This window comes from Anolis sagrei, chromosome 2 (genome assembly GCF_037176765.1).
Source record: "Anolis sagrei isolate rAnoSag1 chromosome 2, rAnoSag1.mat, whole genome shotgun sequence".
Lineage (NCBI taxonomy): Eukaryota > Metazoa > Chordata > Lepidosauria > Squamata > Dactyloidae > Anolis > Anolis sagrei.
The window spans coordinates 2,581,980-2,607,504 of NC_090022.1; the positions used below are offsets into that span (position 1 = coordinate 2,581,980).

The 25,525-nt window shown below is 45.0% G+C and overlaps 1 long non-coding RNA gene and 1 pseudogene across 1 annotated transcript; both read left to right on the forward strand.

Annotated features, from left to right (window-relative positions):
* Nucleotides 1-1,494: 1,494 nt before the first annotated feature.
* LOC137096002 (uncharacterized) lies at nt 1,495-12,558 on the forward strand. The gene is made up of 2 exons (XR_010909120.1): nt 1,495-1,614; nt 9,877-12,558. It is a non-coding gene; the product is annotated as an uncharacterized lncRNA (long non-coding RNA).
* A 5,456-nt stretch (nt 12,559-18,014) lies between these two features.
* LOC137096001 (zinc finger protein 239-like) lies at nt 18,015-19,236 on the forward strand (annotated as a pseudogene).
* Nucleotides 19,237-25,525: the final 6,289 nt, after the last annotated feature.

Below are 25,525 nucleotides of genomic sequence, written 5' to 3' on the forward strand. Positions count from 1 at the left end.
AGAGCAGGGCCTCCCCAGATGATCTTAAAAGTCCTGGAAGGTTCATTGGAAGGGATCACGGGTTTAGGGTGCGGGGTCCCTTTTCTAAAAAATCCACAGAGTCCAATAGGTTCAGGTAAGGAAAGGAAGTAAGAGGGAGGGGAAAAGAAAGGGAAGGAGGGGGAGTGAAAAGAAGGAAGGAAGTGGGGGGGAAGCAAAGGAGAGGGAAAAAGAAAGGAAAGGAGAGGAGAGGGAGGAAGGAAAAAAGAAAGTAGGAGGAGGGAGGGAAGAAAGGGAGGGGAAAAGAAAGAACGAAGGAAGGAAGAGACAGGGAAAAAGAAGGAAGAAAGGAAGTGGGGAGGAATGGGATGAGGAGGGAGGGAAAAAGAAAAGGAGGGAGGGGAGGGCGGGAGGGAGGGAAAAGAAAGAAGGAAGGAAGTGGGGAGGAAAGGAAGGAAGAGGAGAGAAAAAGAAAGGGAAGGAATGAACGGAGAGGGGGAGGGAAAAAGAAAAGGAAGGAGGGGGAGGGAGGGGAAGGAAGTGAGGAGGAAAGGAAGAAAGAGGGAGGGAGGGGAAAAGAAAGGGAAGGAGGGGGGAGGTAGGGAAAAGAAAGAAGGAAGGAAGTGGGGAGGAATGGGATGAAGAGGGAGGGAAAAAGAAAAAGATGGAGGGGAGGGAGGGAAAAGAAAGAAGGAAGGAAGTGGGGAGGAAAGGAAGGAAGAGGAGGGAAAAAGAAAGGGAAGGAATGAAGGGAGAGGGGGAGGGAAAAAGAAAAGGAAGGAGGGAGAGGGAGGGGAAGGAAGGAAGGAAGTGGGGAGGAAAGGAAGGAAGAGGGAGGGAAGAAAGGGAGAGGGAGGGAGGGAAAAAGAAGAGGAAGGAGGGGGGAAGGAAAAGAAAGAAGGAAAGAAGTGGGGAGGAAAGGAAGGAAGAGGGAGGGGAAAAGAAAGGGAAGGAATGAAGGGGAGGGGGAGGGAAAAAGAAAAGGAAGGAGGGGGAGAGAGAGGAAGGAAGAGGGAGGGAAGAGAGGGAGGGAGGGGAAAAGAAGAGGAAGGAGGGGGAGGGAAGGAAAAGAAAGAAGGAAAGAAGTGGGGAGGAAAGGAAAGTAGGAGGAAGGAGGGAGGTAAGGAAGGAAAGAAGAAAGAAGGAAGGAAGGAAGGAAGAGGGAGGAAGAAGGAAGGAGGAGGGAGGGAAGGAAGAGGGAAGGAGTTGAAAAGAAGGGGGGAAGGAAGGAAGGAAGGAAGGAAGGAAGGAAGGAAGGAAGGAAGGAAGGAAGAGTGAGGAAGGGAAAGAGAAGGAAGGAGGAAGGGGAGGGAGGGAGGGGAAAAGAAAGGAAGGAGGGGAGGCAGAGGGTGTGAGGGAAAAAGCAAGAAGCAAGTAAGCCTCCCTAGAGTCCCCCTCCCTCTCTCTCTGCCCAGATCCCTGAGATCAAGCCTCGCCCTTCTATGGTTCTCCTGCTGCCCGCTGCCGCCATGTTTAGACCGGGCGGAAGTCCAGAGAGGAGGAGGAATGCTCAAGTTGGGGCGATAGGTGGCGCCGTTCCCTCTGAGGCCACTTCCGGAGGAGGAAGATGAGAGGGGAAGGAGGGAAAGAGAGGCCTTCCGGAGAGAGAGAGAGAGAGGAAGGAAAGAGGAGGAGGTATGAGTGTTGGCCTCCAGGCCCTTCTTTCCTTCCCTTTTTGGGGGGCCTCAGCAATGGCAGGGATTGGCGAGCTGGGTGCATCTTGAGCCCTCCTCCAGGTGTTTTGGACTCCAACTCCCAACATTCTGTTAGGAATGGTGGGAGTTGGAGTCCAAAACACCTGGAGGAGGGCCCAAGTTTTCTCAGTCCTGCTTTCTCCCAGTTTGGGGATTCAGGTAAGAAATCCCCCCCCCCCCCCGACCTTGCTGTATCTATTCCTATTTAGATCACCCCTCATCACCAACATATACATATACATATTTATAACATTATAATATAATACAGTACACTAATAATAGTACAATATTATAAATATATATATTATATGACATGTAGTATTGCTAATAATATTACAATATAATGGTATAGTACAATACTGTAATATATAATACTGATATTATGTGATGCTAATAATATAATATATTGTTCAATGTATTGTCGAAGGCTTTTGTGGCTGGAATCACTGGGTTGTTGTAGGTTTTTCCGGGCTATATGATCATGTTCTAGAGGCATTCTCTCCTGACGTTTTGCCTGCATCTATGGCAAGCATCCTCAGAGGTAGTGAGGTCTGTTGGAATTAGGAAAATGGGTTTATATATCTGTGGAATGGCTGGGGTGGGGCAAAGAGCTCTTCTCTGCTGGAGCTAAGTGGGAATAGGTTCTTGTGGGTTTTTTCGGGCTATATGGCCATGTTCTAGAGGCATTTCTCCTGACGTTTCACCGGCATCTATGGCAAGCATCCTCAGAGGTAGTGACGTTTCGCCTGCATCTATGGCAAGCATCCTCACTACCTCTGAGGATGCTTGCCATAGATGCAGGCGAAACGTCAGGAGAAATGCCTCTAGAACATGGCCATATAGCCCGAAAAAACCCACAAGAACCTAGTGATTCCGGCCATGAAAGCCTTCGACAATACTAAGTGGGAATGTTTCAACTGACCACCTTGATTAGCACTTGAAGGCCTGGCTGAGCCTGGGGGAATCTTTTGTTGAGAGATGTTAAGATGTGCCTGGTTGTTTCCTCTCTGCTGTTTTGCTGTTGTAATTTTAGAGTTTTTTTTAATTTTGGTAGCCAGATTTTGTTCATTTTCATGGTTTGCTCCTTTCTGTTGAAATTGTCCACATGCTTGTGGATTTCAGTGGCTTCTCTGTGTAGTCTGACATGGTGGTTGTTGGTGTGGTCCAGCATTTCTGTGTTCTCAAATCATATGCTGTGTCCAGGCTGGTTCATCAGGTGCTCTGCTATGGCTGACTTCTCTGGTTGAAGGAGTCTGCAGTGCCTTTCCTGTTCCTTGATTCATGTTTTTTAATAATAATAATAATAATAATAATAATAATTATTATTATCTCTTGTAAGCCGCTCTGAGTCCCCTTCGGGGTGAGAAGGGCAGGAAATCAATGTCGTAAATAAATAAATACAAATATATTTATTATTTATTTTTTAATTTACAACATTTGTATGCTGCCTACTCACCCTGAAGAGCGGCTTACAAGTAAAAAGTAAATACAATATATTATATTATTATCATAGCACAATATTAATATTATATATTACATTGTACTTTAACATTATACTGTAATATTATTAATAATATTGCATTTAATATAAAATATATAATTATAATATCATTTTATTAGTAGTAGTATATTGTATTACATTAGGAGCGGCTTAAGGAGCTGGGCATGTTTAGCCTGAAGAAGAGAAGGCTGAGAGGAGATATAGCCATGTATAAATATGTGAGAGGAAGCCACAGGGAAGAGGAGGGAGCAACCTTGTTTTCTGCTCCCCTGGAGACTAGGATTCAATGGGACAATGGCTTCAAACTACAAGAGAGGGGAGTCCAACTGAACATGAGGAAGAACTTCCTGACTGTGAGAGCCGTTCAGCAGTGGAACTCTCTGCCCCAGAGGGAGTGTGGTGGAGGCTCCTCCTTTGGAAGCTTTTAATCAGAGGCTGGATGGCCATCTGTCAGGGGTGATTTGAATGCAATATTCCTGCTTCTTGGCAGAATGGGGTTGGACTGGATGATGGCCCATGAGGTCTCTTCCAACTCTAGGATTCTATGATTATAATATTATCAATATTATATGTGTATACAATATATTATATTATATTATAGTATATTATAAGCACAGTGCAGGAGACAAGATGGAACTGACTTCCTGGCCCCTCTCTTCATTCTGATCGTGCTGGGGGTGGGTGGGGGGCTCCCAACCGATGACACTGGAGGCAAGATAGATGTTGGAAGTTGTGGTTGACTAATATCTAGTGACTATTGCACAGCCACCAATGATTGTTAAGGAGCAAACATGTCACACATCACCAACATGACCAAATATAAATACTGGCTTGGGTTTGGTTGGGAAATTGACCCACAGTTTTGGATGATATGGTTCATCCACACTCAAATAGCACTGTGATCCCAACTGATGATGGACCTGTCCCAAACTTGTACTGTGGGCTAAGCTGCACCGAGTCCCTTGGGAAGATGGTAGTGGTATAAATAAAGTTGTTGTTATTATTATTATTATTAAACCAAGCATGACCACCCATCCTCGTTTGGGTTCAGAGTGATCCCTGTATGTAGGTGAACTACAATTCTCCCAAATCAAAGTCTAAACTCCTCCAGTATTTTCTGTTGGTCTTGTTGGTTCTGTGTGCCAAGTTTGGAACAGATCCATCATCAGTTGGGTTGATCATGATCTTTAGATGTGGGTAAACTATAACTTCGAAAATCCAGGGCCAAGTCCCTCCATTCTCTGCAGCAGGGATTCCCAGACTCCAGTTCTCCCCGTTCTTGGCCTTCAGCTCCCAGAAGCCTCAGCTGTTTTGGATAAAGATTGGGAATTATGGGCCATTGAGTCCCCAGGAGCTGGGAGGGCAGAGCTTGGGAAGGAAGGAAGGAAGGAAGGAGGGAGGGAGGGAGGGAGGGAGGGAGGGAAGGAAGGAAGGAAGGAAGGAAGGAAGGAAGGAAGGAAGGAAGGAAGGAAGGAAGGAAGGAAAGAAAGGAGGGAAGGCCATTAAGGGCGCTCAAGAAAGAAGGATTTTATGGGGGTGGAGGGTGGCTTGAAGGAGGAAATAATAACAACAACAAGAACAAGTGACTCGGGGCAGTTTTCAGACAAAAAATGGCAAACATTCAATGCCATAGTAACAAACTGAATACACAACACAAGTCAACACTTATTTCTCATCAGATATAATTTTAGGTCATTCTTACAAAGTTTTTTGTGCTATTTATTTATCTTGTCAGAAGCAAACCAAGGGTACAGTTGTGATGTTTTTTAGAAAACACAAAATTTAAAAACTTGGCATTCTATTAAATGTCCTTTGACTTGGAGTGCCTATAAGAAGGTCCCCCATTGCGCATGTGGCAGGGCTCAGGTGGTTTTAAAAAGGTAATTTTCAGATATATTCCCAATGCCCATATGTCATGATTTACTGCCATGTTGGCCTATTTCTGCAGTAGGCCTTTGTTCACAGAAAATGCTGATTGTTTGAGAAATTAGTGCTCCAAAGAAGAAGTTACTATTCAAGGGTAACAACATATCCGGACAAAACCAGCTAGCTGTTTGCTAGATAGAACCCCCAAGTTTCCCAGTCGCTCTGAAGCCATGTTTGCAACAGACTAACAGATACGATACAGTCATGGTCAGAGAACAATGGACCATAGTTATATTATAGCTGTGCCATTGTTAGGATCCCACGTGTGCCATAATGTCAATCAAAATCACAAACAACTAATGAACAACTGCATAGCTAACTTAGACCAATGAAATGATTTGTCTTTGGGAACCAATGAGATGATTGATTTCTATGTACCAATCAAACTGTTTTAATGAAAGTCATAAATAATCAATGCAACCAACTTTAGGTTGGACAAACCCCTTTATTGCATACCCATATGCATGTTTGTCACTATTGCTTCAGCTGCGCAATAAATAGCATTTTGCAGTTTTAAAGATTCAACTTTCGTGGTATCCTTCCTCGCCCTCCTTGGGAAGGGGCAATCTGCTCTTGGATTTTGGATTTGTGGACTATCTTTTTGGTTTTTGCCCCTACATTTTCTGGAGGTTCCACCGAGATGTTGCATATTTGAGGGCGTTCTTTTTGGAAGGCACTAGCCGAGAGAGGCATTTGGGGCCTCCGGCTCAGGTGCTTATCTCTTGGCGGCAAGAGAAGGGAAGGAGTCATCTGCGTGTGTGCTTGGGCCCAGCCGCCGGATTCTCCATCTTTTGGCTTGCCGCCCAAGAGTGGGCCGAGCCTGGTTGAATTACTGCAAAAGCTTCGGGGAGGGTAAGTATGAGATGCTATGAGATGCATTGAACTGGTGACTCTGGTGGGAATTGGTGATTGTGTTGGGACCACACTCGTATAGTTAGCGGGAAGTTTCTATTAGCTGCAGTAAAAAAACATCCTTTGGACTAGAGTGTGGGGGAGAGTGAAATCGGATGCTCTGACTTCACTTCCCAGGGAAAACAAACTTTTAGTACTGGCTGGAGAAAAGCCAGACGAAATCCTATAGGAACGTGGCCACTTGTGTGTGTGTTTCCATGTGCACAAGGCTGTCTTGTCTGCACACCACCTGTCTATATGTCCTGTTTCCACACTTATGTGGGGGGATTTAAGATTGATGTGATGTCGAGTTAAAAATGACAAACTGCCTATGCTGATGTTTTTTACTAATGTTGATGTCTTAAACTTTTGTGTTGAAATGTATTGCAAATGCTGAGGTGCTGATTTGGTTGCAAAGATACTGTGTTAACTCTTGAGTGTGCATTCTGAGGCTGGAGAGGGCTTCGCCTCAGTGATTCTGGAAAGGAAAGAAATGAGAAGCTGTTTTGATGTTGTGTGTATGATTTGAATTTTCTGCAAAAAGCTTTGGATTTTAGTTACCTGTTTGAAAAGGAGAGATAGTATTTGTGTTTCCTTGAGTCAAAGATGACAGGAGCAGTGAGAATTTATAAAAGGCATGATTCTTGTATTTTTAGCCCTCTGTAGCTTTCACAAGCTCCAAAGTGGCTTCTGTCACACAGTAGCACTGGCTTCCTTTTACCATCAAAACCCCAAGGAAGTCACCTACAGACGCAGTCAGTCAGTATGGGACTTTGGACTAGAGCTGTGTGGGAGAGTGGACAGATGCCTCTGAAGAATCAATTCCCGATTTGAGAAAAAGATTTGAGAAAATTATGTGATACTCCCTGGGAATTGTCAATTGTGTGAAATTCCCTGGAAACTAGGTTCTGTGAGACCTTGTGTTGTTGGAGGTATTTGTGATGTGCACATGTGATCTTGAGTGAGTGGCAGCAAAGATTATCTATGTGTTGTAACACTGGGTTGAGATTTGTGCAAGCACCGCTGTGTAAAAAGAATGAGTACCTGATTTAGTTTTCCAAGAGTGCTGAATGAAAAGATTTTAAAGAGAAACTGAGAACTGTCTTGTGTAGATGGATTATTGTTGTTTCAAATGGGGGGACTCGTTGCTCAAGTGCTTGGGAGAAGATAGGAATGTGGAATACAATGATGTGTAAAAAGAGAGCTTTGTGTCCTGAACTTTGGCATGGAAAAAATATATAAAAAGTAAGACTGCCTGAAAAGTTGGCAGGTGATTTGGCTATTTTGTCCTTGTATGTGTGCCTAAATGATACGGGACTGAGTTTAAAATTCTGTATATTTCATTGATGAAATGAAGGCTGGGAACGAGAGACACTCAGACATGTTGAGTTGAAAAGTAAATATAGAATGTTAATTGTGGAAAATGAATCTATGTTCAAAATGTGTCTTTTTGATATTTAGCAACATACCCCTAATGCTGCAATTTGAAAAGCTGTGTTCTTAAAATGTAAGAAGAATGTGTATTATGACAAAATGGGTGATCTTTAAAAGTTTGATGTTTTCAATAATTGTTTTGAATTTTTATGTTTATGCTCTGTTTTGTGTGCTGTTTTCAAATGATGTGTGTGTGAACGAGGTTTCTCTCTCTGTGTGTGAATGTGTAAAAGTCCTAACCACTAACCACTAATCAACCTATCCTTTGCAGATTGAATGTGTGTGAATTTGGAGAATGAATATTATGCTATGTGACATTTTCTGAAATGCTTAAAATCCTGATTTGTTCTGTGTCTATGGGGAAAAATGAGTCTTGCATTATGAATTTGTATCTTTTGAAAACATGAAAATTTGCCTGCATGGGCTGTATAAATAACTGTATGGAAAAAAAAGAGCAAAAACCTGATGTCAAGGGTTTTTGTGTCAAGGGTTGTGACTGGCCAAAAGAGTTTTTCACTGAAAGAGGCCAGGGCACATCAAAATGAAAATTTGAAGACTGATAGAAACTCATTGTCTGTGTTAAAAATGTTTAAAAGCAGGCTGTTTAAAAACTGTTAAAAACTGATGTTTTACAATGCCCTGAATGTACAGTATATTATGGAGATAAGAACTTAGATTGGTACCAGCCAGGATGGAATCAAATGAAATGGACTGACTGTGTTTTAAGAGTGCATTTTTAAAACTGAAGTTCTAACTTTATTTTTGCTCAAGAACATGAAAATAATTCTTATGTTTAAGGCAACTGTATGTCATGAGAGAGTGAAATCATGTGCCGGAGTTTTAAAATGTTTTTTTAAGAGCCGTTTTAAAATGGATGCTATGTGGAGGGCTCCTGTTTTACAGAGCCAGAAGAGAGATAACAGGAAAAGAACATGGTGTTGTCTTGCCATTCTCTGGCAGAAGAGAGAACAATGGTTATGAATGGTACATTTTAAAAGTATCTAATACCGTTTTGGATTTTTTTGTGTTCAAATTTATGAATGTTTACCAGAGCTCCTTGTAGCTTTCTGGTTCAAAGGGGAAAATGTTTCATTTTGCCCTCCCCTTCTCTATGAACTGCTAATAGACATTAACTCTTTGCAGGTTGGGACATTTTGAGGCTTGTGACGAAAGGGAAAGTTACATCTGTGTGTAGACAAAAAGTTTAAAGTTTGGGTTGTTATAAGTTTTTCAGGCTGAATGGCCATGTTCCAGAAGCATTCTTTCCTGATGTTTTGCCTGCATCTATGGCAGGTATCCTCAAGTTGCCCCAGGGGCACAGTGGGTTAAAACCCTTTGCCGGCAGGACTGAGCTCCTTCTGTCAACACCAGCTCCCCATTGCGGGGACGTGGGGGAGGCCTCCCACAGGGATGATAAAAACATCAAATCATCCGGCCGTCCCCTGGGCAACGGCCTTGCAGACGGCCAATTCTCTCACACCAGAAGCGACTTGCAGTTTCTCAAGTCGTCCCTGACGAAAGTTTTATTTTGTTACCCAGCAACCTTTTCTTGGAAAGAGGCACAAGATTTGTGTCTAAAATTGTTTTGTGCCAGAAAGTTTTTGGTTAGAAAGTCTGATTTTGTCCCAGAACAACAGCTTAATAGAGGCTGTGGAATTTATAAATGCATTTTCTTTTGAAGAAGGGTCTAAGATTGAGGCATTGGTTGATGGACAGAACTCTTTACATTGTTTTTTTGTTTGATATTTAGTTCAAAAGAAACCTTATAATTGATTTTGACAGCAGAATTGATTTTTTATGTGGATACAATAACGTTGGACATGAGTTATAGTTCTTAGCCCAAAGTGACTAACTTCACAGCTTTCCTTCAAACATAGGGCAAAGTACCTCTACAAATTTTGCTACTTTGGCCCAAATTCCTCTACAAAGTTACTGAAAGAGGTAATTCTGGAACAGGACATTAGAACAGGTAGATAGGGCAGCTTGCCCAGAGATTTTTGCCAGATTTAAGAGACAATGCCTAGCAAAAGGCCCCAGAGATTTTTGCCAAATTTGAGAGACATTGCCAGTTAACAGCTCAAGAGACATTTTTACAGTTTACTGTTTTGATTAAGTTGGAAAAGCAGGTCGCAGATGGAATGGGCAACCGAGAGTGCCAGTATACATTGCTAAAGGATTGCTTACAGCAGATGGATGGAGGAACTATGAGATAAATCGTGGAGAGGAACCATGAGATGAATCGTGGGGAAAACTGTGGAGAATTGTTTAAAAAGGATAAAGATTGGTCGAGAGGACTTCAGAGTGGGAGATCGTAGAGGCCCGCCAATGGATGTAGAAGCGAAGGATGTTGATGGAGCTGACGACAGAACTGGCCAAAAAGACTACAACAGATGGGTAATCAGTATCCCCCTCCCCCTTTCCTCTCACTATCTTTCTGCTTATCTCTTTCAGCTCCTGAACTCCTGTATGGGACCCCATTCCTAAAATTGGATGAGACCCTGTTCCTAAATTGGATATCCGAAAGGCACCACTGCCATCCTGGAAAGCCAAGCCTACCCAAACCATCACCAACTGGGTAGAGCGAGATCTAAAAGGCACCACTGCCAGCTAGAAAGCCTAATGGGAGTCCAAACCACAGGAACCAAGCCCACCCAAACCAGGAGTGCAAAACGCAGGAGCCAAACCACCACCAACTGGGTAGGATGAGCTAAAGACTTGTGAGATATGAAGATTTTATTTTACAGACTTTCCTGGATACAGACTTTCTTTACACAGAGACTGACTTTAGAGACTAGATACTTTGCTAGATACGGAGACTTTTTGGACTTACAGACTTTCTTCATTTTACCTGGAATTTAATAGACTCATTTCTTCAATCAAGAAGGGGAACGCACCCCCAGTTTGACTCAGATTGCTTTTGTATGCCAGAGACTGAAAGGACATGAAAGTTGGATACATATGTGTGCAGCCACATTTGGGCCTGATGAGGACTGGATTTGATACATATGTGCATGGCCACATTTGGGCCGCTGACAGCAAGAACTGGACTTGATCAAAATTTTACTGAAGACTATATCCTTTCTCAAATTGATTGATTTATGTTGCTGAATTGTTAAAGTGGTTATTGTTACCATTTAGTTTTGATTGCTAGCTTGATAAGCTTTCATTTGTTTGTGCTGTTTCAGCCAAGTGTTTAAAATTATGTTTTGGAAAGAGACAGAGATGATGTCATTTACAGCCTGATGCCACACCCCATTACAGCAGGATGGGAGAAGGACACACTCCACCAGTTGGTAAATGCCATTGCAGAAAAATTAGAAGCACGGGACTGTTGGGTATGTTACTTGCAATCAGCCCGCTTTCCAAACACCACACAACAGACAACTGATCATACAGATGACCCCAGTTAATTCATTTTGAAGAAGGGGAGGTCTTCACCCCCCCTTGACCCTTTTGTACACCTTTGTGCACCACTTAGCTCAGCCCAAACATCACTTACAAAGACATCTTACTATGACCATGCCCCATGTCCAATTGGAACAATACCCTAGATGCGACACCACAGTACTCCTGTCAGATACACAGGACACAGACGTATACAACCAAACAGAATTTGACATGTGCAGACGATTCCGCATTACATTGCAACATGCATACAAAGTCGCTGGCAAGATTGGCCAGGACACTATTATATTTACAGAAGTTGGGCAGAAAGGAAAGATACTGCCCCAGTCTGGAATGGCACATGTGCAACTGAAATCCCTGATTCCTGCGAGATTGAGATTCTTTGATATACAACAGCCACTTGGGGCATGAGACAAAACAATATGGATGGGCCAGAGTTTAAAGGAGCACACAGTGACACATAACAATACAACATACTTGACAGAATCATTGGTGCTATCTTGTTTCCATAGATTGGGATAGCACTAACTGGCGCATTTCTGCGCAACTAGAGAAACTGGCAAACTACACAATAAAAGGTTTGGAATCCCTCCAAATAAGACACCCGAATGCAACACAGATTGGCAACAGACCACCTGTTCAGAGAAGGAGGTCTATGCAGTTTGTTGCAAAATGAGAATGTTTCCAAGATACACCAAATAGTCAACACAATCAGTTGACAATCAGTACACTGAAGACTCAGATTGGCAGGGGTGGCTCACATCATGGATGCTTGACTTGCAGTGGTTAAAAGATTTAGTTATGTCTGAAATTGCAATTATCATGATGCTGTTGATATTATTGTGCTGCTTCACTTTGATAACATGTGTTTATAGAGTTACGCTGCCCTCAGCCTTGGCCCCTAAAAAGACTGAACAGATAGAACTCTTGGATGTCAACCCAGTTAGGATGACAACAGAATATACATCCTTAGGGTAAAAGAAACATCCCAAGTGGACACAAATGATTGGTCAAAAATAAGGGGTCATTGTACAACAATAAGATTAACTGCTTTTTTGCTCTGCTTTTGTAAAACCTGCTTGATTTGCTTCGCTGAAAAGATTTCATCTCAGCAAAAGAGAAAAAGTGTGGAATGGAAGGGACGTGGTTTTAAAAAGGTAATTTTCAGATATATTCCCAATGCCCATATGTCATGATTTACTGCCATGTTGGCCTATTTCTGCAGTAGGCCTTTGTTCACAGAAAATGCTGATTGTTTGAGAAATTAGTGCTCCAAAGAAGAAGTTACTATTCAAGGGTAACAACATATCCGGACAAAACCAGCTAGCTGTTTGCTAGATAGAACCCCCAAGTTTCCCAGTCGCTCTGAAGCCATGTTTGCAACAGACTAACAGATACGATACAGTCATGGTCAGAGAACAATGGACCATAGTTATATTATAGCTGTGCCATTGTTAGGATCCCACGTGTGCCATAATGTCAATCAAAATCACAAACAACTAATGAACAACTGCATAGCTAACTTAGACCAATGAAATGATTTATCTTTGGGAACCAATGAGATGATTGATTTCTATGTACCAATCAAACTGTTTTAATGAAAGTCATAAATAATCAATGCAACCAACTTTAGGTTGGACAAACCCCTTTATTGCATACCCATATGCATGTTTGTCACTATTGCTTCAGCTGCGCAATAAATAGCATTTTGCAGTTTTAAAGATTCAACTTTCGTGGTATCCTTCCTCGCCCTCCTTGGGAAGGGGCAATCTGCTCTTGGATTTTGGATTTGTGGACTATCTTTTTGGTTTTTGCCCCTACACTCAGGAGCTGGGAGGGCAGAGCTTGGGAAGGAAGGAAGGAAGGAAGGAGGGAGGGAGGGAGGGAGGGAGGGAGGGAGGGAGGGAGGGAAGGAAGGAAGGAAGGAAGGAAGGAAGGAAGGAAGGAAGGAAGGAAGGAAAGAAAGGAGGGAAGGCCATTAAGGGCGCTCAAGAAAGAAGGATTTTATGGGGGTGGAGGGTGGCTTGAAGGAGGAAATAATAACAACAACAAGAACAAGTGACTCGGGGCAGTTTTCAGACAAAAAATGGCAAACATTCAATGCCATAGTAACAAACTGAATACACAACACAAGTCAACACTTATTTCTCATCAGATATAATTTTAGGTCATTCTTACAAAGTTTTTTGTGCTATTTATTTATCTTGTCAGAAGCAAACCAAGGGTACAGTTGTGATGTTTTTTAGAAAACACAAAATTTAAAAACTTGGCATTCTATTAAATGTCCTTTGACTTGGAGTGCCTATAAGAAGGTCCCCCATTGCGCATGTGGCAGGGCTCAGGTTGCATTGTAGTGGGTGTTCTGTGGTTTGTTCTTCTTTGTACTTGTATGTTGTGGATGCCACTTTGTGGCCTCATTTCTTAAGGTTGGCTCTGCATCTCATGGTACCACAGCGCAGCCTGTTTAGTGCCTTCCAAGACACCCAGCCTTCCAAGTCTCTCCAAGTTGCCCAGCCTTCCAAGCTTGAATCTCTCATTCGGTCTCAGCCACTGATTCAGGTTCTGGGTTTGAGCCTGCCGCTTTTGGACTCTTGCTTGCTGAGGTGTTCCTGCGAGTATCTCTGCAGATCTTAGAGAACTATTTCTTGATTCTGCTGAATGGGATGGAGATGTTGCTGCCTTGGTCCTTTCATTACTTGCTGCTCCTTCCTGGCGGATGTCCAGTGGGCAGGAGGCAATGCAATACGAAGACACCCATTATAGGGAGAATGACGAAGGGAGATGCAATATCACTCTCCAAAAGCGCAACAGAAAAGCCAAGTTTTGAGGTTCTTGAAAGTTTTTGAAGTGGGGGCTTGCCTAATCTCACTGGGCAATGCGTCCCAGAGTCAGGGGGCCACGGAGAAGAAGGTTCTCCCCCTCATTCCCATAAGTCGTGTCTGTGATAATGAAAGGGGCGAAAGGAGGGCCTCCCCTGAAGAATGAAGGGATCAGGCAGGTTTGTGGGAGGAGATACGGTCAGTCGACTATGATGGACTGCTTTTAGGATGACAATCCAAATCGGCCATTGTTTTTAATGTTTTATAATATTTAATATTGTTTTTATTATAATACGTATATGTGTTTTTGTTGTGGGCACCATGTTGTGCTTGTTGTTAGCCACCCTGAGTCTCTCTGTGGAGGTTGAGATAGGACGGGATATAAATGCCCTAAATTATAATAAAATAAATAATAATAATGAGCGAGGCAAGATTGTGTGCGGAGGTCAAGAGCGCCAGAGAGCAAGGCTGGCGGAGCAGCAAGGGCAGCAGGCAGCCTTTACCTGTGCAGAGGCTGCTTCCCCGAAGCCTCACCTGGCCTGAATGCGAGGCCCCAGGGAGGAGAGAGACAGCAAGGAGGAAAACAGAGTCTGAAGCAGGAGGAAGGAAGGCGAGCCTCATTGCAATTCTCTGAGGAAGAGCCTTGTTTTTATTCTTCCAAGCCAGAAGCAGCCACGGCACATTGGGTATTACGGAATGTTGGATAAGCGAAAGTTGGATAAGCAAGACTCTCCTGTATTACTATTAATATTGTCATCCTTATTTCTTCTGGACAAGCATCCCATACTCGTGAGGATGACCTGGGAAGTTAATAATAATAATAATAATTATTATTATTATTTTCCGGTCCCAGTTCATTTTCCGTTCATTTTCCTGTCCCAATTCAAGGTGCAGGTGCTTACCTACAAAGCCCTAAACGGTTTCGGACCTGCCTACCTGCGAGACTGCATCTCCGTTTACGAACCCGCACGCTCCCTTCGATCATCCGGAGAGGCCCTGCTCACGGTCCCACCTGCATCGCAGGCGCATTTGGTGGGGACGAGGGACAGGGCCTTCTCTGTGGTGGCCCCCTGACTCTGGAACTCTCTCCCCAGGGACATCAGACAAGCCCCAACGTTGGCTATTTTTAGGAAGAGCCTGAAGACCTGGCTATTCCAGTGTGCCTTTCCGGAATAGGAAACTCCTAGCTTAAGTCCCAAATGCACCTTATTAGAGATTCAGGAGTATCTGCACATGCACCTACCTCCAAATACCTCCTCATATTACCTGTCAAGTCCAGCACTTTTAAATTGTGTTCATTACATTTGGCCCGGCCTGGTTTTAATTGCGTCACGGTGTCATTGTTACTGTTTTACTGTTTTGCTTGATGTTTTATTATTTGTTTATGAGTCTATTGTGTACTGTGTTCTGTATTGTTGGCGGCCTTGGCCTTTGTAAGCCGCATTGAGTCCTTCGGGAGATTTTGCGGGGTATAAATAAAGTTAATAATAATAATAATAATAATAATAATAATAAATCCTTATTTGTATCCCACTTTTCTCCCACACAGGGCCCAAAACTAGGCCTGTTTGATCAAGAAAAAAATTGTTTCTAAAATCGATTTGTAATTGGGGTGTTTTTTTGTTTCGTTATTTAAAATATTTACAAAACTTTCCAAAAAAAGTTTTGTTATTTACGAAATTTCGTAAATATTTACAAAACATTTTTTAAACTCCATTTGCCTAGTTTCCAACAGACCTCTGAGGATGCCTGCCATAGATGTGGGCAAAATGTCAGGAGAGAATGCTTCTGGAACATGGTCATACATACAGCCCTGAAAACTCACACAACCGGCCTCCGCGCGCCATCCAATCGGCTCCGGCTCCTGCGCCCTCCTCCTCCTCATGCGTGCGCTCACCCTTACAACCGGCCTCCGCGCGCCATCCAATCGGCTCCGGCTCCTGCGCCCTCCTCCTCCTCCTCCTCGCGCGCGCGCTCACCCTTACAACCGGCCTCCGCGCGCCATCCAATCGGCTCCGGCTCCTGCGCCCTCCTCCTCCTCCTCCTCGCGCGCGCGCTCACCCTTACAACCGGCCTCCGCGCGCCATCCAATCGGCTCCGGCTCCTGCGCCCTCCTCCTCCTCCTCCTCCTGGCACTTCCTGCAACACAGCTGGGAGGAGGAGGAGGAGGAGGAGGGCGCAGGAGCCGGAGCCGATTGGATGGTGCGCGGAGGCCGGTTGTAAGGGTGAGCGTGCGCGCGCCATCCAATCGGCTCCGGCTCCTGCCACGGTGCACTGCTGGGGTGCTTGGGAGCGCCGGATTGGCTCCCAGGCACCAGCAGCACTCAGCAGCCTCCATCCCATTAACGACACGAGCTGAAGCTCGTAAAATATATGGGGCTGCTGTTTCGATATTTTTAAACCCTTCCGGGTTTGAAAATGTGTTTTGAAATCGCGTCGGATGTGGTAAAAATAACGAATTAATAACGAAATAACGAATTAACGAACGAAACCGCACAGTCCTACCCAAAACGGCTTACAACATATTAAAATCATGTAAGCAGCAACCCAAATACATCTATAATAAGTATAAAACACCATAAAATAAACAGTTTAAAACAACAATAATATACATTCACATTCTTGTGGCATCATGTCAGATTATATCACACTTTGTTCCAGTCCATAACATTATGGTGTTTCTTATCCCCCCAGATTAGTTTCCTTCACTAAAGGCCTGTCTAAACAGGAAAATTTTTAATGGTTCTTGAAAGAAGAATGGGAAGGAGCTGTTTTAATTTCTTTTGGGAGGGTGTTTACCAGGGTCAGGGTGCTCTCTGAAAATGCCCTCTTCCTTGTCAACATCAGTTGCATTTGCGACGGTGGTGGAAGTGAGAGTAGGGTCTCACCAGAAGATCTTAAACAGTGGGCCAGTTGAGGAGATGCAGTCAGATAAATAAGTTGGAGCTGAACCATTTAGGGCTTTAAAGGTCGAAACCAGCATCTTGAATTGGGCTCAGAAACATATTGGCTGCCAGTGCAGATGCTGTAGCAGAGGGGTTGTACGCTCTCTGGGTCCATCACCTGTAAGTAACCTGGCTGCAGCTCTTTGAACTAACTGAAGTTTCTGGGCACCCTTCAGGGCCAGCCCCATATAGAGCCTGTTACAGTAATCAAAGTGGGATGTAACCAAGGCATGGACCACCATGGCCAAGTCTGGCTTCTCAAAGGACGGGTGGAGTTGGTGCACAAGTTTTGATTGTGCAAAGGCCCTCCTGACCACCGCCAACACCTGGGCCTCCAGCGATGAGTCCAGAAGGACTCCCAAACTGCAGATCTGAGTCTTCAGGGGGAGTGTAACCCCATCCAACATAGGTTGCCACCCTGTACGCTGATCTGCCTTATGACTGCTGTTTCTGAATTGGCTACCGCTAGTCAATGTCCTTTCTAAAACTGGCTGAATTGAGCAGAACTGGACAGACCACATTTCTCCCATCCCAACCCCACATGTTGCTGGACTCCAACCCCCACTATCCCGTCTGTTTGCGTGGAAAAGGTTGAGTGTAGAAACATCTGGAGGGCAGCAGGATTCAGACTCACTCTGAGGCCGCATCCATCAGTCTCCTCTAGGCCGCTTCTCTCATGTACTGCTGCTAGACTGAATACCTTCCTTCCTGTCCTTCTGCATACCTGTCTCTGTTTTTGTGACTTAAGTATAGAATTTTGCCTCTGCCTTTGCTTTTCTCTTTGCAGTTGTTCTGCCTCTGCGTTTGTTCATACCTTTGTGGTATAGTTTTTGTAAGACTGCAACCTGTCAAGGGAGCTTTGCTGTCTGCTATGCTGTCAATATCTCCAGGTACCTTGCTTTAGAAACAGGGGGCAAGAACCATTCTGCAAGGATATAGAAGAGCAGGAACATTTTTTTCTGGCTCAAAAGAAATCCACACAAGGCAATGAAGTGTTTTTCTCCCAAGACTGATCGCATAGGTTACTCTGTTCATACAGGTGGTCACACAAGATCTGAGTTGCCAGATATCAGAGGATCTGGAGAGGAAATGCTTTTGCAACCTTATCTTCATTTTGTGCTGGCCATATTGTAAGATCTCATTTTTTTTTACAAGGGTTAAAGTGTTAACAAAGTGCAGTGCAAAAAAAAAACCACAACAAAAAACACCTTACATAGAGAATCGTGGGTGACTTTACCTTTGTATCTGAGCAGGGGTCATTCTTCATTGGGCAGGTGTTAAAATATTTCTCACCTGGCTACGAGCTCGTCTCAATTGGTCCATCTTTCTCCTGCCTTCCCCTTGGTTTACTACAGCACTGGGGTATTGTTCTTGATGTCCAATCAGATCTTTCCATGTTCAAATACTGTTTTTCCTCTCATTCATCTGGCAGGTAACCTGTGAATAAATCTTGCAAAGAACACCTTGTCAGAGCTCTGCCCTAGGGATGCTCTAAATCTAAAATGAATTGCAGGTACACAGCAATGGCAAGAACAAGAAATAAATAGAAGAAACTATATTGCAGGCTACATACTCATGTAATAAAAGGGGAAATGGAAGATTGTGCTATGAAAAGAGGGGCTTAGGAAAGAGACCAGAAGAGTACAGCAATGCAAAGACTGAGAAGAAGAAATCCTATTCTGTTAAAGAGTTTGTATCTGTGCCCTTCTAGCTAATATTTGAATCATAAATTAAGAGGAATGGAAAGCCTTCTACATCTCTATTCCACATTACACTCAGGGGAGAAGATACATAAGTGTATGGAATGTGGGAAATGTTTCACTGGGAGAAGTTATCTGACTGTACATCAACGGACCCACACTGGGGAGAAGCCCTATGAATGCATAGAATGTGGAAGGAGATTCAGTCGAAGTGATAATCTCTTTACTCATCAGAGGACCCACACTGGGGAGAAGCCATATAAATGCATGGAATGCGGGAAGAGCTTCAGTCGGAGTGATGGTCTTCATTCCCATCAAAGAAGCCACACTGGGGAGAAGCCACATAAATGCATGGAATGTGGAAAGGGCTTCTGCCGTAGTGAAGATCTGTGTTCACATCAAAGGACCCACACAGAGGAGAAGCCATATGAATGCACTGAATGTTTAAAGAGGTTCAGTTTCAGTAGCAATCTGTGTTCCCATCAAAGGACCCACACAGAGGAGAAGCCACATAAATGCATGGAATGTGGAAAGAGCTTCTCTTCTAGCAACAATCTGCATTGCCATGAAAGGACCCACACAGGGGAGAAACCACATAAATGCATGGAATGTGGAAAGAGCTTCTGTCTCAGTGGAGATCTCCGTTCACATCAAAGAATCCACACAGGAGAGAAGTCATATCAATGCATGGAATGCAAAAAGACCTTTAGTTCCAGTAGCAATCTCTGCTTGCATAAAAGGACCCACACAGGGGAGAAACCACATAAATGCATGGAATGTGGAAAGAGCTTCTGTCTCAGTGGAGATCTCCGTTCCCATCAAAGGACCCACACTGGAGAGAAGCCATATCAATGCATAGAATGTGGAAAGAGGTTCAGTAGGAGTAGCAATCTGTGTTCCCATCAGCGGATCCACACTGGGGAGAAGCCACATAAATGCATGGAATGTGAAAAGAGCTTCTATCACAGTAGAGATCTGCGTTCACACCAAAGGACCCACACTGGAGAGAAGCCATATCAATGCATAGAATGTGGAAAGAGGTTCAGTAGGAGTAGCAATCTGTGTTCCCATCAGCGGATCCACACTGGGGAGAAGCCACAAAAATGCATGGAATGTGAAAAGAGCTTCTATCACAGTAGAGATCTGCGTTCACATCAAAGGACCCACACCGGAGAGAAACCCTATCAATGCATAGAATGTGGAAAGAGCTTTGGTTCCAGTAGCAATCTGTGTTCCCATCAAAGGACCCACACAGGGGAGAAGCCATAGAAATTCATAGAATGTGGAAAGACCTTCAAGAAAAACTCACATCAACCCAGCTTCGAGAAAGTTCAAAATACACTAGACATTGAAGAACTCACACATAGCTAGAGTAGGAGGCCTGCCTTTGAGTTTCCTAGTTCTCCACAAAAGAACCTTTATATTTCCCCAGACAAGGGTCCTATCCCTCCCTAGGTGGATAAAGAATGGGAGGATGGAAGGAATGAAGAAAGCAACAACCTTACCATCTGTCATGGAATGCAGTTTGAGTATCTTAGCTTGACTACTGCTGGGGACAATTCTCCCACAGAGGAGGACTCTTCACAGTATTGTAGTACATTTGGAAATGGTTAACTTGACCTCTTCTTCCCCGGGGGAAGCATCACAGACTTCTGGGATGATCTGTGAAGGCTGGGATGATCTGTGAAGGCTTTTGATAAAAGGGCTCTGTAATAGAATAGCGCTTTGGTAGCAGATGATGTCATACCTTCATACACATGTCCTGTCCCTTAGCTCTACTGCTCCTCAGTTAGCATTCTGGAGTCTGATGTTGTTTGTATAACCCTGTTCTGGACTCTGTTGTATTCTTAATCTTTGAATATAAATTCCGGACTGACTTCCTGGCTTAATTTATGGACCTGGAGTCGGTTTGTGTGATGGATGAATGAAGGAATGAAATTTGATGATTGGGTCTGGCTGAGGCCTGTTAAGGTTGGACAAGACTGAAGACACCATCCTAAAAATAAAACCTGAAAATCCCATTATGGAGGAGATAAAGGTTTAGATGACATCTTATCAAGTTTGCAGATGACACCAAATTAGGAGGGATAGCTAATACTCCAGAGGACAGGATCAGACCTTAGCAGATTAGATACCTGGGCCAAAACAAAGGGGGAGGTTGGTGTAGGGGCAGTTTCACAAGCTCGCCTTGTAAGCACAAGGGAGAGAGCTTTTTCCTCTGTGGCCCCCCGACTCTGGAACTCATTACCTGGAGAAATTAGGAAAGCCCCTACCCTAGAAACCTTTAAAAAGAACCTTAAAACCTGGCTCTTCCACTGTGCCTTTGGTGAGTAGGTACACAACCTCATACTATTGCTTAGCCTTAACGTTTTGCAATTGGAATATACGCCCCCCCCCCTTTTTGTGGGAAAGCTTGATTCCACAACCCTCGTTTTAATGAGCCCCCCTCCGCAAATAACCTGCTTCTCCTTTATCTCACCCGAGTTTTTAGTCAGTTTTTAATTAGTTTTTCTTTTAATCATTACATGTAGCCTGTGCATTGTCACTGTGATCGTGTTTATTGTAATTTTATATCATAGAATCATAGAATCAAAGAGTTGGAAGAGACCTCATGGGCCGTCCAGTCCAACCCCCTGCCAAGAAGCAGGAATATTGCATTCAAATCACCCCTGACAGATGGCCATCCAGCCTCTGCTTAAAAGCTTCCAAAGAAGGAGCCTCCACCACACTCCGGGGCAGAGAGTTCCACTGCTGAACGGCTCTCACAGTCAGGAAGTTCTTCCTAATGTTCAGATGGAATCTCCTCTCTTGTAGTTTGAAGCCATTGTTCCGCGTCCTATTCTCCAAGGAAGCAGAAAACAAGCTTGCTCCCTCCTCCCTGTGGCTTCCTCTCACATATTTATACATGGCTATCATATCTCCTCTCAGCCTTCTCTTCTTCAGGCTAAACATGCCCAGTTCCCTAAGCCGCTCCTCATAGGGCTTGTTCTCCAGACCCTTGATCATTTTAGTCGCCCTCTGGACACATTCCAGCTTGTCAATATCTCTCTTGAATTGTGGTGCCCAGAATTGGACACAATATTCCAGATGTGGTCTAACCAAAGCAGAATAGAGGGGTAGCATTACTTCCTTATCATTACGCATTCATATGCCTTATGTAATTATGATGTTGTTTATTGTTTGCATTTTTGGTTTTATTTTGCTGTAACTTGTTGTTTGCGCTTGGCCTCATGTAAGCTGCCCCAAGTCCCCATTGGGGAGATGGTGGCTAGGTATAAATTAAGATTATCATTATTATTATTTGGTGCATGGAGCGTGGTCCTCTTAGCCTGGGGATGTGGCAGCCCACCACATTCCTAGGCTGAGAGGAGACAAACTAATAATAATAATAATAATAATCTTTATTTATACCCCGCCACCATCTCCCCAAGGGGACTCGGAGCAGCTTACATGAGGTCAAACCCAACAACACATCAGTAAAAACAACAAAGCAATAAGCAAATAAAACAATACAATTAATATAACTCACATATAGACAATAACACGCAAAGATTTAAAAACATATGGCCGGGCCAGATGTAATAGACTAATTTTGGGCATGAACAGAGGTATGATATATCTAGTAGGAGGGTTTTTAAAAGAAATGTAGGGAGAGCAACCCAACGGGTAGTTAAAGTGCTTCTGAGGACATTTTGCAGGGAATTGTTTCTTTATTGGGGAAGGCACACTGGAACAGCCACATTTTCAGGCTCCTCCTAAAGACTACCAATGTGAGAGAGCTCTTGGCAGCCACATGTCTCGGAAAGGGGGTAGAGAGGAAGAGGGAAGGGAGGAAGGGGGAAGGATGGGAAGGAAGGAGGGAGGGCGGAAGTAAGGAGGGAGGGAGGATGGGAAGGAAGGAGGGAGGAAGAAAGGGGGGAGAGGAAGGAAGGAGGAAAGAAGGAGCTAGGGAGGAAGGAAGGAGGTAGAGAGGAAGAGGGAAGGGCAGAAGTAAGGAGGGAGGAAGAATGGGAAGGAAGGAGGTAGGAAGAAAGGGGAGAGAGGAAGGAAGGAGGAAAGAAGGAGCTAGGGAGGGAGGAAGGAGGTAGAGAGGAAGAGAGAAAGGCGGAATTAAGGAGGGAGGATGGGAAGGAAGAAGGTAGGAAGAAAGGGGAGAGAGGAAGGAAGGAGGAAAGAAGGAGCTAGGGAGGAAGGAAGGAGGTAGAGAGGAAGAGGGAAGGGCGGAAGTAAGGAGGAAGGATGGGAAGGAAGGAGGTAGGAAGAAAGGGGGAGAGGAAGGAAGGAGGAAAGAAGGAGCTAGGGAGGGAGGAAGGAGGTAGAGAGGAAGAGGGAAGGGCGGAAGTAAAGAGGGAGGAAGAAAGGGGAGAGAGGAAGGAAGGAGGAAAGAAGGAGCTAGGGAGGAAGGAAGGAGGTAGAGAGGAAGAGGGAAGGGTGGAAGTAAGGAGGGAGGATGGGAAGGAAGGAGGGAGGAAGAAAGGGGGGAGAGGAAGGAAGGAGGAAAGAAGGAGCTAGGGAGGGAGGAAGGAGGTAGAGAGGAAGAGGGAAGGGCGGAAGTAAAGAGGGAGGAAGAAAGGGGAGAGAGGAAGGAAGGAGGAAAGAAGGAGCTAGGGAGGAAGGAAGGAGGTAGAGAGGAAGAGGGAAGGGTGGAAGTAAGGAGGGAGGAAGCAGGGAGGATGGGAAGGAAGGAGGTAGGAAGAAAGGGGAGAGAGGAAGGAAGGAGGAAAGAAGGAGCTAGGGAGGAAGGAAGGAGGTAGAGAGGAAGAGGGAAGGGTGGAAGTAAGGAGGGAGGATGGGAAGGAAGGAGGGAGGAAGGAAGGAGGAAAGAAGGAGCTAGGGAGGGAGGAAGGAGGTAGAGAGGAAGAGGGAAGGGCGGAAGTAAAGAGGGAGGAAGAAAGGGGAGAGAGGAAGGAAGGAGGAAAGAAGGAGCTAGGGAGGAAGGAAGGAGGTAGAGAGGAAGAGGGAAGGGTGGAAGTAAGGAGGGAGGAAGCAGGGAGGATGGGAAGGAAGGAGGTAGGAAGAAAGGGGGGAGAGGAAGGAAGGAGGAAAGAAGGAGCTAGGGGGGAAGGAAGGAGGTAGAGAGGAAGAGGGAAGGGTGGAAGTAAGGAGGGAGGATGGGAAGGAAGGAGGGAGGAAGGAAGGAGGAAAGAAGGAGCTAGGGAGGGAGGAAGGAGGTAGAGAGGAAGCGAGGGAGGAAGGGTGGAAGTAAGAAGGAAGGTGGGGAGAGAGGAAGGGAAGGAAGGGGGGAAGGATGTAGGAGGATATAAGGCACTAGGGAGGGAGAAAGGGAAGGGAGCCTCTTCGTTGGCTGGCTCACTCTCATTTTACAGTTCTTTTCACACTAAGCTTGAGGAAGTAGAGAGAGAGAGAGAGGGAAGCCTTCTCTTTCCATAGAGGCCGGAAGTGCTGCTCAGGGAGGGGAGGAGACCGTGACGCACTTCCCCCTGAGCTCACTTCCGGAGGAGGGGTGGGGGCGGAGCCAGAGTCTTTTCTCGAGAGAGGAAGAGGCAGGGGGTCAAAGGGGAGGGAGCCTGGGCTCCGGCGCCATCTTGACCAGGCCTGGCCCAGCGTGGGCCTCCCTCCTTCCCTCCCTCCTTCTCTCCGGGTGTTGAGGGCTCCGGCTCCCACCACAACCCCTCCAAGAGCCGGTGAGTGTGCCCAGGACTGATTTCTCCTCCTCTCCTTTCTCTCTGCATCTCAGCCAGGGCGCCTCCATCTTGGGACCTTTCCCCCTATTCTTATCCCAATCCCAATGGCCAACGCTGAGATCTCTTCGGCCCACATCGGGCTTCAATGTATTTCTAATTTGTCCAGATGTGTCCAGAGGGCGGCGACTAAAATGATCAAGGGTCTGGACAACAAGCCCTATGAAGAGCGGCTTAAGGAGCTGGGCATGTTGAGCCTGAAGAAGAGAAGGATGAGAGGAGATAGGATAGCCATGTATAAATATGTGAGAGGATGCCACAGGGAGGAGGGAGCTGATCAAGAGTCTGGAGAACAAGCCCTATGAGGAGCGGCTTAAAGAGCTGGGCATGTTGAGCCCGAGGAAGAGAAGGATGAGAGGAGATATGATAGCCATGTATAAATATGTGAGAGGAAGCCACAAGGAGGAGGGAGCAAGCTTGTTTTCTGCTTCCTTGGAGAATAGGACGCAAGGGAACAATGGCTTCAAACTACAAGAAAGGAGATTCCACCTGAACATGAGGAAGGACTTCCTGACTGTGAGAGCCGTTCAGCAGTGGAACTCTCTGCCCTGGAGGGAGTGTGGTGGAGGCTCCTTCTTTGGAAGTGTTTAAACATGGCCATCTGTCAGGGGTGATTTGAATGCAATTTTCCTGCTTTTTGGCAGAATGGGGTTGGACTGGATGGCCCACCAGGTCTCTTCCAACTCTAGGATTCTATAATTCTAAATTTGTTTTCAAACATTTGTATTCCATCCTTCCCAGAGGGCGGCTTACAAATGTTTTTATGTTGAATGTTTTTATATTGTGTAAATGCTATTTTAGATTGTAAGCCGCTCAGAGCACCTTGGTGGAGAGCGACTGATTAAGAAATGAGGTCAAGTGAAGAAATGGCCGCCATTAGAATCCTAGAGTTGGAAGAGACCTGGTGGGCCATCATCCAGTCCAACCCCCTTCTGCAAAGAAGCAGGGAAATCACATTCAAAGCACCCCCAACAGATGGCCATCAGGGCTCTGCTTCAAAGCTCCATAGAAGGCACCCCACCACACTCTGGGGCAGAGATTTTGTTTATTTATTTATTTGCTTTATTTCTATACCGCGTTTTTTAGCCTAATTAGGCGACTCAATGCGGTTTACACAATGCAGGTTATTACAACAATAAACAGTTAAAAACACATCATGCACAACAACAAAATCAACAATTATTATCAATTCATGACGCCTCGATAACAGAGCAAAATCCATTCTCGTAATCCTTGTGCCATTCCTATGTTCAATTTTACCGTCTTCCTGTGTTCAGTTGCACTGTTTAACCGAACGCTTGCTCGTAGAGCCAAGTCTTAACCTTCTTCCGAAACGGCAGCAGTGAAGGAGCCTGTCTGATGTCTATAGGTAGGGCATTCCATAGCCGAGGGGCCACCACCGAGAAGGCCCTGTCCCTCGTCCCCGCCAACCGTGCCTGTGACGCAGGCGGGACCGAGAGCAGGGCCTCCCCGGACGATCTTACTCACAGTCAGGAAGTTCTTCCTCATGTCCAGGTGGAATCTCCTCT